This window comes from Physeter macrocephalus, chromosome 15 (assembly GCF_002837175.3).
Source record: "Physeter macrocephalus isolate SW-GA chromosome 15, ASM283717v5, whole genome shotgun sequence".
NCBI lineage: Eukaryota > Metazoa > Chordata > Mammalia > Artiodactyla > Physeteridae > Physeter > Physeter macrocephalus.
The window spans coordinates 70,432,047-70,443,804 of NC_041228.1; the positions used below are offsets into that span (position 1 = coordinate 70,432,047).

The 11,758-nt window shown below is 39.9% G+C and overlaps 1 protein-coding gene across 2 annotated transcripts in view; it reads left to right on the forward strand.

Annotated features, from left to right (window-relative positions):
- Positions 1 to 11,758, forward strand: part of CYP7B1 (cytochrome P450 family 7 subfamily B member 1) — a 211,106-nt gene that overhangs the window by 125,689 nt on the left and 73,659 nt on the right. The window lies entirely within an intron of this gene.

Sequence of the window (11,758 nt, forward strand, 5' to 3'; positions counted from 1 at the left end):
TTGCAAATACTTTCTCCCATTCTGAGGGTTGCCTTTTGGTCTTGTTTATGGTATCTTTTTCTGTGCAAAAGCTTTTAAGTTTCATTAGGTCCCATTTGTTTATTTTTGTTTTTATTTCCATTTCTCTAGGAGATGGGTCAAAAAGGATCTTGCTGTGATTTATGTCATAGAGTGTTCTGCCTATGTTTTCCTCTAAGAGTTTGATAGTGTCTGGCCTTACATTTAGGTCTTTAACCCATTTTGAGTTTATTCTTGTGTGTGGTGTTAGGGAGTGTTCTAATTTCATACTTTTACATGTAGCTGTCCAGTTTTCCCAGCACCACTTATTGAAGATAAGTGTCTTTTCTCCACTGTATATTCTTGCCCTCTTTATCAAAACTAAGGTGACCATATGTGCGTGGGTTTATCTCTGGGCTTTCTGTCCTTTTCCACTGATCTATATTTCTGTTTTGGGGCCTCCAATCCAAGAACATGGTATATCTCTCCATCTATTTGTATCATCTTTAATTTCTTTCATCAGTGTCAGTTCATTACTTTTTAAATAGAACATTTTATCATAAAGATGGGAAACTTGATGGCCTCAAATAGTTGGTTTTATTTTCAAGAATATGTAGAGTTGGGCCATTCTTTTACAGTTAGAAAAAAAGGGTATTACATCACAGTATATTTCTTCTTATTTAGGAAGGGAATATATATTTAATGTCATAAGTACACAGCTAAAATGTATTTGAGGCATTTTCCAGAGTGGAGATACCACTTGAAACCCAGAATCAGATAATTTTTTTGCTGGACTATTAGCCAGTTTGGAGTTGTGTGTAATCAATAGAGACAATGGATAGTTCAACACGGACTGATTTAATTAATAAATAATAGTGCAGATAGGGGAAAGTACAATATTATGCTTTTTATGATTTGGGGGATACTAATGTCTCTGGATATGTCTGCAAGTGTCGGTATAGAAGACAAGTCCTTGTGGTTCCTGTCAAGAAAGTAGGGGCAACATGTGTGGGTGCGTTGTGAAGGAATTCAGTTACTAATATGTCTAAGAAAAGCCTAGAAATAAAATTGAATTTACCATTCACTTATGAGTATTTTGAATTTATATAAGTGTTTACTTCATTATTTCTTTAAATAACGAGGACCAGGAAGACGTTATAAATATAACTTATATTTTAAAGTTTGATGTTCATACATTATTATAAAGCATTTATCTCAAAAAAGTATGTAATATATTTGGAAACAAATAAGAATACTTTTAAAGGTAAAAGCATTTGCACAGCTATTTTATAAAACCAAGTTAATACTAGGAAAGACATGAAAGGCTGTTTAAACTTAATGACAAACATCTCAAAATCTATTTTTAACTCAACAGCTTTTTAGCACCCAGTGCCTAGAAAACCAGAACCCCAGAAACTTGCACTTCAGCAAAAGTTGGACTCCTGAGAGCTTCCTGGGAGTTGTGCGTTTTATTGTAAAAGGAAGTGTAAACTCGTCATAGGTCATAGGTGTGTCTTTTTCATTCAGTGTATCCTCAGCATCCAGCGTTATGTCTGACATGTAGTCTATATGTAATCAATATTTATCGCTAAGTAAATGGGTGAATTTAAAAAAAAAAAAAGGAAGGGAGGAAGGAAAGAAAGGTCCTAGAAAATCTTCACAAAAAGCTAGTTTTCAATGCTTTTTACATATTAATTGTAGCCATGATAGCCCCCATCTCTAAAGCTTTGCTTGGGGAGGTGCCAGAGGAGGGTCAGGGAGTGCTCTTGCAGGAGCTGCCATGACACTGTCACAGGTACCGTGATCCAGCTTGAATCTGGGGTTTTATGTGCAGGCATCTATGTTATCACCATGGCTGTCACTGAGCCGGGAAATGAGTTTTATGCTGATGATAGGAGCTGAGAGCATAGGAACAACTGAGTATAATTATTTGGTACTAAATGCACTTGTCTGTGTTGTGATATAGGATGAGGGAACTCTGCAAACCCAAGAGATGGCTGGGAAGGGCAGCGTGCCCTGCAGGATTTCCTGTCTCTGTCCCCTGTGCTAGCACCTTTAGTGAGCTCATACTGAAGAGAATCTTACAGGCAACCTAGGGTAAATCCACTGGAATGCAAGAGAGAGATTTTTATCTAGGGAAAAGACCTGCAATGAGCAGAGTGTGGCTTTTATTATTTATTACTCCTTCCACAGTGTTGAAAGCAGGTGGAGCTGTTTTCCCAGCTATACAGAGTGAAAATATACACATGAAAAATACTTGAAGAAACTTTGAATTATCCAAGGACTAATTTTTTTAAGAAAAATTTACATTTGTTGAGTATCTGTTATGTGCCACATACCTTTAGATGCTATCAAATTTTGTTGGGCGGTGTTTATTTTTTTTTTAATTGAGATATAATTTACACACTGTAACATTCACCTTTTAAAAGTGTACAGTTTTCGCTATATTCACAAGGCTGTGCAACCGTCACCACTACCTGATTCTGGAACATTTTCATTACCTCCAAAAAATAGCTTGTTAGCGATTGCCCATTCTTCTCTCCCCTCATCGCTAGGTAATCACTAATCTATTTTCTGTCTCTACGGATTTGCCTATTCTGGAAATTTTGCATCGTACAGTACCTGGCCTTTTGTGTCTGGCTTCTTTCACTTAGCATAATGTTTCCAAGGTCCATCCGTATCTTGACATATAACTGTACTTCATTCCTTTTTATGGCTGAATAATATTCCATTGTGTGGATATACCATATATGTTTATCCATTCATCAGTTGATAGACATTTGGATTCCACTTTTTGGTGATTATGAATAATGCTGATATGACCATTTGTCTGCAAGTTTTTGTGTGGATATATGTTTTTGTTTCCCGTGGTGGTACCTAGGAGTGGAACTGCTGGGTCATATGATAACTCTGTGTTTAACTTTTTGAGCACCTGCCAGGCTATTTCCCACAGTGGTTGTACATTTTACAGCCATTTTAGTTAAGTGTGAGGTGGTATCTCATTGTGGTTTCGATTTGCATTTCTCTAATGACCAGTGATGTTGAGCATCTTTTCATGTGCTTATTTTCCTGTGTGAATATCTTTTTTAGAGAAATGTCTGGGAAGTAGAGTTGTTTGGTATTATTATGCATTTCTGAATTATTCAGGAGACAAAAATTAAGGCAGACTTTAATTCAAACCATCACCAAACATTTATTAAGCACCTTCTATGTACCTGCTGGTAACTGCTTGGGAAGATGGCATTCATAGATACTTTTGGGTGAGATCGTCTCTGAACTTGGAAGAAGTTTTTGAATGCTGATTATGACCTTATGTATTTTAAAAAATAAATCTCTTTATCTTGTCTGAATTCTGTAATAAATTACATCTTAGCATTACTTCTACTGCTTCGAGACTCTATTAAATTATTTATGTAAAGCCTTACAACATGTTTATTATGTACCAGGCATTTTGGTAAGCCCTTTAAAACTGTGAATTCATTTAATTCTCATTACAATCAATAGTAGATATTACCATCATCCCCATTTTACAGATGAGGAAGCTGAAGCAAAAGGAGATTGCAAGTAACTTGCTCAGCCTCACACAGCAAGTGAGGCTGTATGGTTCTGGATGGTTTTTGGTTCTGTATGGTTTTTTAACGGCTTTAAACAATAGAAGTTTATTATTTCCTAAGATCCTATGAGATGACCGGCTCAACTGGGCAGTTCTGTTCCGGGTGACATTGACTGTTGCTGCAGTCAGCTGGGCTCACCTGGGCTTGAACATCCAAGATGGCTCACTCACACTGCTGAAACTTGGGTGGGAGTTGATCTGGAGCTGTCAGTTTGAGCACCTCAGACCTCCTTCATGTGGCGTCTTCACATCGCTTGGGCTCTCATAACATAGTAGCTTCCAAAAGGTTGCAAGTGGAAGCTGCCAGTACTCTTCAGGCTTGGACTTAGAAGTCCCAGAACAGCACTTGGGCTGCTTCCTATTGGTAAAGGCCCATCCAGACTTAAGGTGAGGACAAAGAAACTCCGCCTTTTGTGAGAAACAGCTCTCCCATACAGGGAGGAGAACAACACTGAGGGCCATCTCCTCAGACACGAAGGGATCTTTGTCTAGTTTTAAGAATTTTCCAGAAATATAGCAAAGGTATATAAACCAAGGGAAATTTGACCTTTGTTTTGTTTGGAATTTTATTCATTATATTTGAGTCACTAAGATAACACACCCACGTCAGTCTTTGTAGTTATCCTGTAACCAGGGGAGAGAGGCTGATGGTGGTGGAAGGAGTGTTTAAGTAAGGAGTCAGATGCAGCTTTTCTCAGTAGGTGATATTTAAACAGCAACAGGAATGAAGTGAACCACAGGGGTGTCTGAACGGGCAGCACTCCAGACTGAAGAACCTGCAGGTGCAAAGGCCCTGAGGTCGGATACTGTCTGTTCCGTTCCTCACTCCAACCACTGAGAGCCGGGTGGGGCGAGGGGACTTATATCTGAAACAAGCTCATGCCTCACTGATTTCTCCTGAAACACTCTTCTCTTCCTGCTTCCTTATTCAGCTCCTACTTCATTGGCTACTTCTTCTCAGTCTCCTTTCCTACGTCTCCACCTCTGGGTACCTCTGAACGCTGGAACCCCTTGAGCTCGGTTTGAAGACCCTCCTCTTCTCTCCTCGTGCCCCAGCTTGGGGTCTTTACCCAGCTCCATGGTAACCATGGATACCACCTGCACCCTGAAAACACCTAAGCTTCAATCTCCAGACTGGGCCTCTCCCCCTGAACTCCAGACTCCTAACCCTACTGCCCATTTAACATCTCCAGTCAGAGGGCTGATAGCATCTTAAACTTAACCTATCCGAACGCACTCACCTCTTCTACCCAAAATGAATTTGGGGTTTTTTGTGCAGGTGGGTGCCTTTTGCTTAGTCCTCCTACTTGGAAAGCGTCCACTTGTTCACTTCGGCCTGTAGGATGCCTGTTGGCTGCTTAGCCTCGCTTTCCAGAGGCTTCACAACCTGGCTTATCCCGCTTCTTCTCCAGCTTTGTCTTCCGCCATCCACACCCACAATCCCAGGCAGACTGGGCTCTGTTAACCTGGCACTGGTGAGCGACCTCTGCCATCCCCTCTGCCTGGCCTCTCATCTCTTCCCTCTCGCTCCCTAACGGAAGCTTACCCATCCTCAAATGCACAGCTCAGACGTTATGTTCTGTAAAAAGCTTTCCTCTGCTACTCCAGTAAGGACTCCACTGGGCTTTTCTCTTAGTATTTGTATTATTCAGGGCCCTCCAGAGAAACAGAACCAATAGACCAATAGAATATATACATATATATATTTATATAGAATATATAATATAATATTATGACATGTAATATGTTATAGGTAATATGTATAATATTCTATATTCTATATATTAATATAGATATAGGGGTGTGTGTGTGTGTGTGTGTGTGTGTGTACACACGTATCTGAGAGAAAGAACTTTTAAGGAATTTAAGACTCATGCGATTATGGAGCTGGCAAGTCTGAAATTTGCAGGGCTGTAAGAGTTGATGTCACAGCCTGAAGTCCAAAATCCATACAGCAGGCGATTAGGCAGGAAACCCAGGCAGAGTTTCCGTGTTGCAGTCTTGAGGCAGAATTGCTTCTTCCTCAGGAAATCAGTTTTGATATTAAAGCCTTCAACTGATTGGATGAGGCCCACCCACGTTATGGCAGGTAATCTGCTTTACTTAAAATCAGCTTACTGTAAATGCTAATCGCATCCATGAATACCTTTACATCAACATCTAAACTAGTGTTTGGCCAAGCAACTGGACACCGTAGCCCAGCCAAATTATCCATTATAATAAATTAATTACTTGCTCATGCTATGCTTCTACTTTGGCCACAACTCAGTGCTATACTTATACATTGGACCATCTATTCCAAACATGTATTAGTTATTCATTGTTGTATAATAAGTTCCCTCCCCCCCCCCAATTTATTCTCTCAGTTTCGAGGTTTGGGATCTGGGAGTGGCTTAGCCAGCTGGTTCTCGCTCAGGGTCTCTAGTGAGGTGGCAGTCACAATATTGACTGGGGCTGCAGCCATCTCAAGATTTGACTGAGGCTGAAAAATCTGCTCACATGACTGTTAGCAGACCTTAATTCCTCGCTGGCTGTTGGCTAGAGACCAAGCTGCTCAGCGTGCAGGCCTGTGCAACATGGCGGCTTGCTTCCCAGAACAAGTGGTCTGAAGAGAGAGGGAAAGAGAGAGAGAGAACCCAAAACAGCAACCGGTCTTTTATGACCCATTCTTGAACGTCAGATACGTTCGCTTCTCCCGTGTATTTGTCACACGAACCCATCCTAGTCTGGGAGTGTGTGGAGAGGACTACAGGAGGCTGTGAACACCGGGAGGGGCCGTTCACTGGGGGCATCTTGGAGGCCGGCTACCTCAGAAGGAGAACCTTGTCATTTCAGCTTCTTTCCCCTACCACCAGGTATGGTGTACGGTACGTACAAGACTTGCAATCAGTGGACGTTTGCGGAGTGAATAACTGACCAAATGAGGAATCAGGCCCAGAGAATATGAAGTCGTGCTGAAATTATGATTGCATTTCCCACTGGAAAATAATGTGCAGAAAAGAAGAGTAAGAGTTTCTTCCCCTAGATTATTGGAGGTGTTTCGTTGCTATTTTACCCTCTAATCATTTGGGTCCACAAATATTTTAAAAATCATATTTAAGGGTAAGACTGACCCAATCACTTTGCTTTTCTCCAAACAATTAGTTTCCACTGAAAAAAAAAAATTGGGATTTTTTTTTTTTTTTTTTTGGTGGGGTGGATGTTGGGTGACCTCTGGGTCAACAAGGAAGGTAGTTTTGAAATGGAACCAGGTAGAGTGCACCTGGGTGGTATTGGTTACAGCCATACCGAGTCTAAATGGCTCAAGCACACTGGGCACTGAGATTCTTATGGAAAATGGGAATGGGAGGATGATTAAGAAAACCTTACTTTCTCACAAATATAACACAGCATTGTTAAATGTTGCTTCAACTGTTCATTTCAATTTTAAATGCTAGAGAAAAGTGAAAGCATGTAATGGTCAGTATCATCTGGGTCTTTTTACTGCCATATAATGTGCTTCATTGAAACCATATTTCCGGCTGAAGTATAAGAAATTTGTGTCACTGGCGACAGAGTTGCCACCTTTCTTTATTTTCTGTTTTTAATTTTCGAGGGGCCCGTACATTGGTTTATTGGGGATTCTTACAAATCGGAGAAACTTTTATTTTCTAAATGAAACAGTACCCCATTGCTACAGGATACATAAGTTTTGATTTCACATGTTTAATTTAAATAAAGTAGAAATCTGGGGACTTCCCTCCTCACGGACCTGAGTGTGGCAGTAATTGTCATGTTTCCCTCTGATGAGAAGTTGAGGGGCTAGTGTAGCTTATCAGTGGGAACAGCCAAAAGGAACATCTCAGGAAGGAAAGAGTGTATTGAAAAGGAACGCTTAACTGGTTAGACAAACTAAAATAAGCATGTACAACATTGGAGAGAAAAATGAAGGTGTGATGAAAGAAAAAGTGTAGTTTCCCACAGAATGGCTGGGAAAAGAAGATTTTTTTTTTTTTTTTTGCGGTAAGCGGGCCTCTCACTGTTGTGGCCTCTCCCGTTGCGGAGCACAGGCTCCGGACGCGCAGGCTCAGTGGCCATGGCTCACGGGCCCAGCCGCTCTGCTGCATGTGGGATCCTCCCGGACCGGGGCACGAACCCGCGTCCCCCGCATCGGCAGGCGGACTCTCAACCACTGCGCCACCAGGGAAGCCCAAGAGTTGATTTTCTTAATGCTCCATTAAGCATAAAAATAAAACCCTCTATACTTGAAAAAAAAAAAGTAAGGGGAAAAGGTTTTCCGTTCCCTTTAACAGAAAGGGAAATTAGAAAGCAAGAAAAAAGTTGAAAAACACGTGACAATTTCTATAAAAAAGAAGGAGCCATCTCTGCTAGAATTCACTGAATTGAGCCTTTTGCCCCAAATGTGTTTTTTTTAAGAATTGTATTTACCTGATAGCAACTGATTTGATTTTGAAATATAAAAATATTTTCAAAAGCAAGAAAATGTGTTTAAAGGTCGTTTCCATCTATCGACATAGCACAGACCATAGGAAAGGACTCTTGCTTAGTCTGTGGGTCTCAGGGAGCTGCCACCTGCAAAGGTCAAGGCTAATAGGTGTTTGCTCAAGGGTCTTCGTTTAACAAAGGGCTTGCTCATTGTTTCCTGACCATCAGCCCTAGTCACTGGCCAGTGAAGCCATGATGATAGAAATCCCTGTCTACTTCCACAAGATGTCAGTAAGGTCTATTGCAGAAGAGACTTCTTGATCAGCCCTTCCTCCTTCAAGCTGACTTTTGGATGAATGAATGAATGTGGGAAAAATGGGCATTCTAGTTGGACTATCTTAATGAAGTTGAATTTAAACAGGAAGGTTATGAAAGTTTTACAGGTCTATGAATCATCAATTCTACCTTTCCTGCCCCCTTGAAACTCAAAACACCCAAGACGGTCACAGATGTGCAACAAATACATTCTTAAGAGTCTCTTGCCCAGTTGCCATTAGCTGTCTTGCTTTTCAGAAATTGGCACCACGATCTCCTTGCATCTCTCTGTCTCTGACTCCTAGATAGATAAATGATAGATAGATAGATAGTCAGACAGACAGATACACACGCACACAATGGCCTTGCATATATGGCATTGCTGTTTAACAAAAGCAGTTTCCTTAAGTTCTATAAGAGTTCTGATTTCTGATTTCTTGGGATATGAAAAGCCTCTACAGACCTCATCACATATGGATAGGATCCCTTCTGAAACACTGCAGTCTTTGCACACAGACATGGCAGTCAGTGTATATTCTCTATCTCAAAGCTGTATTTTCCTCTTTATTTCTCTGTAGATGGTATAATCATCGCTAGCAGCAGTCATGTGACCACACACTGATGGTAGACATTGTTTTGCTCTGCGTATCACTGCATGTACTCCCACCTCTTGGCTTGTCCAGAGTATTCCAGAGGAAAACTCATCTTGGCTCAGTGTAGGTGAGATGCCCACCCTGCACACTCTGCCTCTCAACAAACAGGCATTGGAGCCTAACCCTGGGCTACATGTGTGGGAGGTTTTGTTCATAGTCTCAGACATGGAGTGATACAAAGGCAAAGTCAGGGTGGAATGAGCCATAAAGGCAGGACATGCAGATCAGAGCCTCTGTCCTAAGCATTTAGGCAGAGGGAGAATTTAGGCAGGAGACAAGAGCTTGGAATTAATGTGCCAAAGCAGAGCAAAAATATCTAGACAGGAGGGTAGAAACAGAATTAGCTAGAATTATGGCTTAGCCACAAGCAATCCTTCTGGGATTCCTTTAAACCTTGGGAGGGAACCATGAAAGGCACTAAAGGAGCTGATTCTGACACCACAATAACAGTCACAATAATAAGAGCAGCTAATATTATCAGATGCTTTCTGTGTGCCTGCATGCATGCTGACTGCTTTATAACAGTGATCTCATTTGGCAAGACCAGGTTTTTATATGGAGTTTATTTAAAAATGAAGACCCTATGATCCATTTCTACTTGAAGAAATCCAGGACTGTGGCTCCTTCTTATGCATTCCTTTCAGCATGTAACCTTTGGGAATATTTTGATGAATCCTTAATTTTCTGACATGCAATGATTTTAGATTAGATTTTTAATGTGATGGTGATAGAGCTTTTACGGCTTGTCCTCCTCAGTTGCTTGAGAACGTTCTGGTGAGCAGTTAGTTTTGTACTTGTCTGTAATTATCATTTCTCTGGCAGTTGGCTAATATCATCATCAGGAAATCATTGCTTTCTTTAGTCCTTAAAAATGTGCTGTTTACCTCCTTTCTATGAGTTTTTGGTAAGAAACTTTTAGTTCTTATTTAGCTGTTATTTAAATGTTACTGTTATCTCTATGACAAGTTATATTGCAGCATATTATTTTGAACAGTTCTAAAGGGTTTCCTTTCTTTCTTAGGGTTTTTGATTGTCCAGTGAGCAGGAGACTGCTTTGTTCCGAATATTAATGACCAGTTAGGGCAGGAAGCACCACTTTTTGTTTTGAATCTCTTTTGCCATGAGTGTGTATTTCTTTCCCTGCAACTCAAAATATTGTATGAGTATTAGGCTTCTAACCATCTTAATTCAAATTGTACACGTAAATATATTTTGTCTAGTGGGCTTTTCTGTTAACATTTCTGAGTTTTTGTTTTCACAGTATAGTGTGCTGCCTTTTACATTAGAACAAAAGCCCCCAAATGTCGGCTCATCAGCTGACAATACCAGTTTTGTCTCTTAATTAGAAAAGAGAATAAAGCTGTTTAGGGGTGTCAATAAAATGACAGATGCATCATTAGCAGACGGTGATGGTGGATCAGTTCTGTGCAAATACTTGGAATGGAATTAATAGGAATTTCTGCGAGCATATTTAAATCACAAGCTTGAGGGGGAGAAGGCAGTGTTTTAATGCAGTGAACCAGTAAAAGAAAACGGGAGTGAACGACCATTTAAGACTGAATTAAAAGTGCAAGAGAAATCAAGTTGCAATAGAGACTGTATTCCTGAGAAATTTATATATTATTTATAGATCACAAATGAGCCGTTGTGGATATTGTATGATTAATTCATTTAATAAATATTTATTGAGGGTCTACTACATGCCAGGTGGTAAATTTAATGAGAGTTTAAAGTCCAAACCCAATGTGACTGCCCCTTCTAATTAGGAGGACAAAATTGCAATCCAACCATAAATCTCTGAAGAGGTTCTTTGAAACCTCTTGCGTTGGATGGTCTCAAACTGTAAAATCCAGGTAACTCAGTGAGATTCAAGGGAGAATGCCATGTAGTCTGTATTTCCTGAATGGTTGGCAGGTGCATGTGGGTGTGTCACGCACAAGATACTATGTCATGTTATTCTGTGATCAGGAAGCACTTAACTCACGAGACTAAACACTGTACTTGTCAATTATTATATTCCCAGGGCTTAAAGTAGTGCCACCGAAAAGTAGGCACCAATAAATATTTACTAATGAATGGTTGAGCAAAGAATACATATAAAACTGAAGACAAACAATAGACTAATTGGACCATTTTAAGAAATATATGAATTATTACTAATGAATGGTTGAGCAAAGAATACATATAAAACTGAAGACAAACAGTAGACTAATTGGATACATTTTAAGAAATATATGAATTATTGTGGTAGAAGACCTTCATTTTATTTGAAATCTATTCATTTGCTTATTCGTTCTGTGGACACACAGAACATCAGAGCTGTTCCATGCACTGTGCTAGGACTGAGAGTTAAGAAATGAAACAGAGTCCCTGACCTCAAGGAGCCCCCAGTGTTTTTTTTCAATGCATTTCTTTTTTTTATTGGAGTAGAGTTGATTTACAATGTTGTGTTAGTTTCAGGTGTACAGCAAAGTGATTCAGTTATACAGACATATGTATGTATTTTTTTCAGATTCCTTTCCCTTATAAGTTATTATAAAATATTGAGTAGAGTTCCCTGTGCTATACAGTAGGTCCTTGCTGGTTACCTGTTTTATATATAGTAGTGTGTATCTGTTAATCCCAAACTCCTAATTTATCCCTTTCCCCTTTGATAACCATAAGTTTGTTTTCTATGCCTGTGGGTTTATTTCTGTTTTGTATATAAGTTCATTTGTATCATTTTTTTAAGATTCCACATATAAGCGATATCATA